At 42.9% G+C, this 9166-nt stretch overlaps 1 protein-coding gene across 3 annotated transcripts in view; it reads left to right on the top strand.

Moving 5' to 3' along the window:
• The first annotated feature begins 328 nt into the window (after nt 1-328).
• The window catches only part of Pkig (cAMP-dependent protein kinase inhibitor gamma), an 85042-nt gene continuing 76204 nt past the window's right edge, over nt 329-9166 (top strand). The window contains exons 1-2 of one of the 3 annotated variants that reach the window (XM_047538692.1): nt 385-474; nt 4751-4808. The gene's annotated coding sequence lies outside the window, so the exon portion shown is untranslated. Of the gene's footprint in view, nt 475-497; nt 522-4750; nt 4809-9166 lie in introns of those variants that run through there. The other 2 variants (XM_047538690.1, XM_047538693.1) reach the window with 2 other exon arrangements.

Raw genomic sequence — 9166 nt, 5'->3', positions numbered from 1 at the left:
CAACAGAGAGGAATCTGCCATCCTTCCCACATTCATTTTCCAGTCTTAAAATATTCCCTGCCCAGCCGGCTTCAGCCTTGAGGGCCCCTCTCCTTCCCAAACGGTCCCCTTCTCAGGTTACAGAGAGATGAACAGGCACAAGCAGCTCCAGAAGCACGAGTCCAGCCCCTGGCGTCGGCAACCCCCTTCCCGCGCCTTCCCCCGGACCGAGTTCCGGGTTGCCAAACCCAACCAGGTGGCTCAGGACTCGGGATCCCTATCTCCACCCTCTTCGCCCTCTTCCGCCCGCTGGGCGGCCGCGGAAAGCGACGCGCATCCTCCAGGTCCCATCCGAGCCGCCGTAGCGCGAGCCCCGCTGGCGTTCTCAGCCCCGGTCGCCAAGGCAACGGCTCCGCTGCGGGCTGCGGGCGCCTGGCCGCCCCGGGGAGGCGCTGCGCGCCGGCGGCCCCACACGGCGAGGCGGCGAGACGGCAGGTGAGCAGGGACCAGCGGGCAGCCGCGGCCCTAACGCCCCCGGCCAGGTGTGAACTTGTCGCAACGGGCGAGGGGCTGGGCCTCGGGGTCCCCGGGGAAGGACGCAGGGGCCAGACCTTTGTCCCCTCAGCCGCGCCGGGAGTGGCGCCTTCTCTGCCCTTTGACCTCGCCCCGCGTTCGGGTGGAGTGAGCTTTGGGCGGTGGGTTATATTTTTGTGCATTGCTTGGCCTCTTTCGAAAGTTTCTTTTTTCTTTTTTCCAAAAAATGCCCTTATTATTTGGTAATCAGGGGATAATTCAGAACTGCAGAAAACGTATGCGTGTGTGACTCTTCTAGGGCCAGAGGTTTGACTTCTTTGGTCAGTTTTCTTACCTGCAAAATGGGAATAAGGATAGCACCTGTTTTATAAGGTTATTGCAAAGTAAATTTATCTTTAAAACCCTCGCAGGTAAGTCCTTAATACTTGGGAGCTTTTATTGTCACTACTACTACAAGGAGCATCATTGAGCATTTATTGTGAACCAGGGCCTGGGCTGATCGCCAGGGTTAAAAAAATGAATGAGAAATCTTGTCCTCAGGGAACTCTGCAGTTTCACAGAGACAGACTCATAAACAGGAACTCATTGTGATTTGAGCTGTGGTTTTGGACATACTGAGAACTGAATGCACAGGGAGGGCAGTTGATCTAGATTTTTCAGAAGTGAAGATGATCAAAGAGAGATTCCAAAAAAGGGGACTTCCAGAATGAGACATGAAGGCTGCCTTTGTATAGGTGGAAGGATGAGGCTGGCAAGGTGCAGTGTAGTGTTTAAGTAGAGCGTGGAGGGCAGAGCCCCAGGGAGAGTGCAGCCTTCTTGGGAATCTGCAGGGATTTCAGGCTGCCTGGAGACAAGATTCTGAGAGTGGAGGTGGTCTGGCTAGTTGATATTTGAGAGATCAGAAGTTGCCCCTTTTGAAAGACTTTCTGTGTCAGTTTTGAAGAGTTGGACTTTATTTTGGGGGTAGAGGAAGTCATCAGAAGGTTTTGTGTGTGTGTGTGTGTGTGTGTGCATACATGTGCATGCTCCTTCAGAGGTATTGTTCAGAAAGATCAGTATTTTTGTTGTTTTAGTCTCATCACTCCCATTTATTTTTCCACTTCACAGCTGTTCGTTTATAGTAGTTCAAAAAATAGTTATTGAGTATTGTCTTAGACTATTTTTCACCTAAAGCTGGGTAATTTTATAAAGAAAGTTTTAATTTAGCTTACAGGTCTGGATGTTCTAGTCAATGACCTTCTGTGGGGGAGGGTAACTGGATATTGAACCCAGGGGAACTCTCCCATTGAGCTATAACCCCTTTTTAATTTTTTAATTTTTTTTATTTTTTTAATTTTGAGACAAAGTCTTGCCAGGTTGCTCAGGTTGACCTTGAACTTGCAATTCTCCTATCTCATTCTCCTTAGTAGCTTGGATTATAGGCATGCACTACTGTGCCTAACTTGACAGTGGCCTTACTGGCAGAATCACAAGGTAGTTCAAGGTACCATGTGGCAGGAGGCAGGGAGCATAGGTGTGTCTTCTGGTCTCTCCTTCTTATAAAGCCACCAGTATGTGGTCATGGAAACTGCACCCTGACAACTTTATCTAATCTAATCACCCCAAGGCCCCACCTCTGAACAACACCCTCTTCATATCTCACAATGGAGATTCAGTTTCATCACATGAACCCTTGGGTAACGCATGCAAACATATCCAAACCATAGCAAGTGTCTATTATGTGCCAGGCACTGTGTAGGTGGTAAGGAAACTGATCTCTGCTCTCATCGAGATCACAGACTGGTAAGGAAAATATGCGTCAGACAGATGGTTTTAAGTGTGGTGAGGATTATAAAATGGGGCTCCTATTAACATGAACCCTGTTTGAGGGTGCAAGGAGGGTCTCGATAAAATGTTCTGAGGGAGTAGTGTGAGTTAGCTATGTGGGGGGCTGTAAAAGGATGGTATTCCAAACATGTTCAAAAGTACGTTCGAGGAGATGAAAGCAGTCTGCTCCAGCTGGAACTTAAAAATCAACACCGAAAGACATCCATCAAGAGAGATTAAAGGGGAGAAAAAGGCCTAGATCATTCAGAGCTGCTGCACTGCACACTCTTGGGAGAACCATTCAGTTAGGGTACACTGAGAAGAAAAGGTTGGAGAATAGGAGGGGAAGCAGGAGATGTAGTAATGAAGGCCAGAGGAAGAGTCAGCTTTGCTAGTCGCTGCCGGGATGTCAAGTAAGAGGAGGCAAAAATTAAAACGTGTCCTGTAAATAAATAAGTAGCAGAGGTCACTAGGGACCTCATTGAGCAGATCTGGTGAAATGGGGGTAGAATCTGTAATACCCACAGCTTTCAAAGGTTCAGTGTAATGTCTCAGTGGGATGAGGTAAGAGTGGGATGTGAGAAAGACGAAGTGTAGGCAGCTCGAACGAGTTTGGCTAAGCAGGGAGGAAGAGAAGGCTGGAGAGTGATTGAGGAATAAGGTGAAGTTTTTTTAAGCACAAGAGAGAGCTGACATGCTGTTGGCAAAGAGCCAGTAGGAGGGAAAGGCTGAGGAGATGCAGTAGTCAAAGAGGAAACTGATAGCACAACTTTCCTGAGAAGGCGGGTGTGGGAGCTCCATAGCACAGGTCTCCTGCTTTCCACTTTGGGTAGAATTAGGGAGAGGTCATTGCCAACAGAAGTGCGCTAGTGTCATGCAACAAAAATATATGACTAAAAGGTGTTACTGTGGAAAGAAAGTCACATTTTCGTGATTGTTTTGGTAGCAGAAGGCATTTATTGAACTAGTATTGTGTTAAGTACTTTTCATACACTAATTTCAACAATATCATCCCTTCTTCCCTGTACTGGGGATCGAACCCAGTGATGCTTTACCATTGAGCTCCACCCGCTGCCCATTTTATTGTTTATTTTGAGACAGGGTTTCACTAAATTGCCCACTCTGGCCTTGAACTTGTGACCCTCCCCTGCCTCAGCCTCTGGAGTAGCTGGGATTATAGGTATGTGCCACCACGCCTAGCTCAATAACTTAATCTTTACAGTAATCCTGTGAGGCCCTGTTTTGATCTCCAGTTTATGGATGAGGAACCTAAGGTAAAATGCTTACCCACAGTCATACTGTATTTGAATCCTATATTTTGGTCTGCCTGAACCCAGAGCTTTTACTCTTAATCACTACTTAGATGATATAATTCTCTACCTATGATATGATTATATGCTAAGGAAATTAAGTTAAAGATACCTAGATATAATAAGGTTGAATCAACAAGCAGCTACAAGATAGTGAACAAGTGATGGCTTCTTTTTTTCTTTCTTCTTTTCTTTCTTTATTTTAGGTGCTGGGGCTAGAACCCAGGGCTTCAAGCATGCTAAGTGCATGTTCTACCACTGAGCTATACCCCTGCCCTAAAAAGCAGTAGCTTTATACTAGCAGTAATAGTTAGAAGATGTAATTATAGAATAAATGACAATAGGAACATGAAAGACACATACTTAGGAATAAACTTACAAAGAGGTATGCCTCACCATATAGATTGAGTTGGGGACTGGGGATATAGCTCCACTGGTAGAGTGCTTGCCTTGCAAGTACAAGGCCCTGGGTTCAATCCCCAGCACCACCACAAAAAAAAAAAAAAAAAAAAAAGTTAGCTAGAGGTGGGGATGGGAGGACAAGGTAGATGTTAAGGTGAAGACGAGGTACTTTTCCCAGGGGGAAATTAAGAGTATTAATATCAGAAAAGGAGTAGGTAAACAGGGATCTGAAATAAGATATCATGAGAGAGTATGTAAAGATCTTGACAGTGATGTCTTTATAATATTGAAAAACTGAAAGCACACTGGTTGAGTTGTGGCCATGCGATGGTTACTTCCCCCATTAAAAAAGAATTAGGTGGGAACTCAATGTAGTAAGATATATATAGAAAGATGTTTATGGTTGTGTTTCTCTATGTATAGAGAGATCTTTGCATCATATGGTTAGGTATAAAAAGGTATAAAAAGCAGATTATAGTACAGTATGTTCCTATTTCTTTGAATATATCTGTCCACATATGTATACATATATATATATGAAAAGTTTCTGGAAATATTAGTACCTTGAAAAAGTTTAAATGTGGTAAAGTACATATGAAATTTACCATTATACCCATTGTTAAATGTCCAGTACAGTGGTACCACCTATATTCACATGTGGTGCAACAAACCTCCAGAACTTTTTCATTTTGTGAAACTAAAATTCTTCTCTCCTTAAGCAATTCCCAGCTCCTGGCAGCCACCATTCTACTTTCTGAGTTTGCTGAGATCCCTCATGTAAGTGGAATCCTGTCGTGTGTTGCTTTTTGTGAATGACGTATTTCACTTAGCACAGTGTCCTCAGGGCTCCTCCTTGTTGCAGCATGTGTCCCCGTTTCCTTCGTTTCTCAGGCTGAATAATAATTCTGTTGTATGCGTTCACCACGTTTTGATCTTCCGTTCATTGCTGGACGCTCGGGTTGCTTTCATCACCTGGCTGTTATGAATAGTGCTGCTGTGAAACATGAGCGAGCATTCTGGAAAGAGAAGCTCTTTATGTCCGCTTTGTGAGATCATGGGGAAGTGTTTATTCCTTTCCTCATTGCCTTATTTATTTATTTTTTTATGAACATGAATCTCTTTCTTTTATTTTTTTATGACCACAACTTACTTTCATAATCAGAAAGCAGTCAGGATATATCCTCTTCAGAGGGGTGGAGGAGTATGAAAGGGGCAGTAGCAACCAGAATAGGACAGAGAGGGCATGTCTGAGAGACCTCCAGAATCAACAGGACCTGAGGATTAAGAGGTAAGGGGGAGAGAGGCGGGAGAGGATGCTGCACCGGCTACTGGTGGGAAAGCCCACCAGTCCTGATGGGGCTGGAGGAGGGAGGAAACAACCTGAGCCTTTGTTCAGCAGTTTAAAGTTTTTCCAATAGGCAAAGAGAAACCACTGAAAGGAAAGGAAATGGGTCTGGGGCCAGAGCACTCACTTAGCATGTGTGAGGCCCTGAAAAATAAAAACAAAACACAGGGAAATGATGTGATCAGATTTGCATAAAGATTACCTGGCAACTGGTACAAGCCTGTATTCCCACTACTCTGGAGGCTGAGGCAGGAAGATCACAAATTCAAGACCAGCCTGGGCCAACCTAGTGAGACCCTGTCTCAGACAAAAAAATTGAAAAGGACTTGAGTTTGGCTTTGTGGTACAGTGCCTCTGGGTTCAGTCCCTAGTATCTCCATCCTCCACCCTCCAAAAAGAAAAAAAATCACTTGGCAGAAGATTGAAACTTGACCTCTTTTCTCACATTGTACAGAAATCAGCTCAAACAGGATCAAAGAAGACTAGTTTAAGACCTGAAACTGAAACTACTAGAGAAAAATACAGGGAAAGCACTTTAAAATATTGATACAGGCAATGATTTTCAGACTGGAACTCCAAAAGTACAGGAAACAAAAGCCAAAATTGACTAATGGACCTGGGCACAGTGGTACAAACTGGTCATCCCAACTACTCTAAAGGCTGAAGCAGGAGGATCCAAATTTGTGGCCAATCTGGACAACTTAGCAAGACTCTATCTTAAAAAAAAAAAAAAAGGCAACTCAGAATGTAGCTCTTTATAGAGCACTTGCCTACCTAGCACGTGCAAGGCCCTGGGTTCCATCCCCAGGACCACCAAAAAAAAAGAAAAAAAGTTGACAAATGGAGCCACATCACACTAAAAAAAAGCCTCTGCACAGCAAAGGCAACTATCACAGAATGAAGAGACAACCTGCATAATGGGAGAGAATATTTACCAGCTATTTATCTGACAGAGGGTTAATATCCAGAGTATATAAAGAACAAAAAACAACTTAAGGACAGAAGCACAAGTAATCCAATTTAAAGGTGGGCAAATGATTTGAATAGATACTTCTCAGAAGAAGAAATAAAAATGGCTGATAAATATGTGCAAAACTGCTAACTATAATTAACTGTCAGGGAAATGCAAATCAAAACTACAGTGAGGGTCTGGGGTTGTGGCTCAGTGGTAGACGGCTTGTCTAGCATGTGTGAACCTCCGCATCACATAAAAATAATAAATAAAGGTATTGTGTCCATCTACAATTTAAAAAAAAATTTTTTTTATTTACAATGAGGTACCATCCAACCCAGTTAGAATGGCTATTACCAAAAACAAAACAATAACAACAAATACTAGCAAGAATATAGAGAAAAAGGAACCCACATACACTACAGGTAGGAATGTAAATTGATGGAGCCTATGGAAAACAGTGTGGAGGTTCCTCAAAATACTAAAAGTAGAGCTACTATATGATGCAGCTGTCCCACTCCTGGGTATACGTCCAAAGGAAGTGAAGTCAGCATACAATAAGGGTATCTGCATGCCTATGTTTATTGTAGCACTATCATGATAGCCAAGAAATGGAATCAGCCTAGGTGTCCATCGACAGATGAATGGGTAAAGAAAATATGGTACATACACACAGTGGAGTATCATTCAACCATAAAACCATGAAATCCTCTCATTTGCAGCAAGATGGAGGGAACTGGAGGACGTCACATCAAATGAAATAAACAGACATAGAAAAACTAGCTTCCCATGTTTTCTCCCATATGTGGAAACTTAACAGCAACAAAAAAGTCATCCTAAAAGTTGAAGAGTGATTAACTAGGGACTGGGAAGGTGATGTGTGTGGGGGTGGGGGCAGGGGGAGGAGGAGGAAAGGGTAGAAGACGGGTGGATGAACATGATCCATGCATGTTTGGAACTATTGCAGTGAATCCCATTAGTTTGTACAATTAATGTGTTAATTACATTAAAAAAACTTATAAATATTTGAAGGCAAAAAAATTGTCAGGTCCCCTTCAACTCATTCTGCAAACTGAAGCCAGGTAGTGCCAAATATTTCTCTGTTACTTAGACTTGAACTTCTGTTAATTTCCTTTTATTTGAGATGACGTGTTAGTACTGAAATACCTGTTTTTTTTTTTTTTTTTTTTTTTTTTTTTTTGCGGTGCCGGGGATCGAACCCAGGGCCCTGTGCTTGGAAGGCAAGCACTTTACCAACCCTTTTATATTTTAAAGAAAGTCCTATTTAGACCACGTTGATGCCTGATTGTGTTCAGTTGTATCTCAACAACGTCATCTCCTGTCGTCTACCTTTACTAGAGGAAATGTGAATAATTGGGAAAATAAAAATAATTGGGAAGTACAAACAATTCAAGTTAGAGAACATCAATTAATTGAGAGAAAAGGACCAGTATAAAGTACACTATTATTTTAAGGAATTATTTTAAAACAAAAATTCTCAGGGCCTAGATGATTTGTGGGAACCTCTCTCTGTTCCCATAAACCTGATCTCCCTCTGCTTCCAGAGCATTAAAGAGAGAGAGAGAGAGAGAGAGAGAGAGAGAGACTGTTGTGCTAGCATTTGTAAATAACTCTGTGCTTCTAAGAGCTGGATTTCTAAAAGATACAAATCCTCGATCTCATTTCAGTCATCCTGACAATTCTGTGAGTTAGGGATTATCATTCCTATTTTCAGATGAGAAAATTAAAGATTAGTGGGTTCAAGAGACTCCTCTCAGATGCTATATATGATAAATCCTGGAGTTTGAATTCAAGTTTTCTTACTTTTGTTCTTTATTTTTACTTATTTATTTATTTGTGGGGGGTATCAGGGATTGAACTCAGAGGCACTCAGCCACTGAGCCACATTCCCAGCCCTAGTTTGTATTTTATTTAGAGACAGAGTCTCACTGAGTTGCTTAGCACCTCGCTGTTGCTGAGGCTGGCTTTGAACTCTCGATCCTCCTGCCTCAGCCTCCCGACCTACTGAGATTATAGGCGTGGGCCACCGTGCCTGGGTATATATTATTTTTTGATGCTGGGGATTAAACCCAGGACCTCACACATGCTAGGTAAATGCTCTACCACTGAGCCACATGCCCAACCCTAAACCCATCTTATTAAAATAGCGATCAGCGATCTCCTTTGTTAGAGATTAGCTCCTGGTTGGGGTGGCTCTGAAAATGAGAGTTTAGGGAAGACGTACAGTGCAGGCAGATGACTGGGAAACTTTGTGAACAAAGGAAGAACATAAAATGTTTGCATGTATAACCTTTTTTTTAATTGAATTTTTATTTTTTTATTGAGAGAATAAAACCTTTTTTTTTTTTCCTTGCTAGAGATCAAATCCAGGTTTGAGAATGCTTAGACAGGTGTTCTACCACTGAGCTTACTCCTAGCCCAGTATTTATAAAAAATATGATAATATTTAGTTGTATGTGAGGCAGATCGGGTGGTGGCATTTTTGTTTTGTTTTGCATTGCTGGGCAGGAACCCAGAGCCTGCTGCATGCTAGGTGAGCGCTCTACCACTCAGCTACACCCTCAGCCCTTTTTTTAAAAAGTATTTCACCATACTAAAGGAGATAATATGTCAGCAGTATCCTTTTTTTTGTGACACTGGGGCGTGAACCCAGTGCCTTGAACATGCTAGGCAAACCCTACGGCACCAAGCTATGCCTGCAGATCCTTTCTTTTCGTTTTCTTTTTTGCAGAGCTGGGGATCAAACTCAGGGCCTTTGATGAGCAAGACAAGTACTTTACCACTGAGCCATATTCCCAGCCCTCAAACAGGGTCTTG

The sequence above is a fragment of the Sciurus carolinensis genome, chromosome 2 (genome assembly GCF_902686445.1).
Source record: "Sciurus carolinensis chromosome 2, mSciCar1.2, whole genome shotgun sequence".
In the NCBI taxonomy this organism is placed as follows: Eukaryota; Metazoa; Chordata; class Mammalia; order Rodentia; family Sciuridae; genus Sciurus; species Sciurus carolinensis.
Note: the sequence above shows the minus strand (reverse complement) of the source record. Positions and strands in the feature narration are given on the sequence as shown.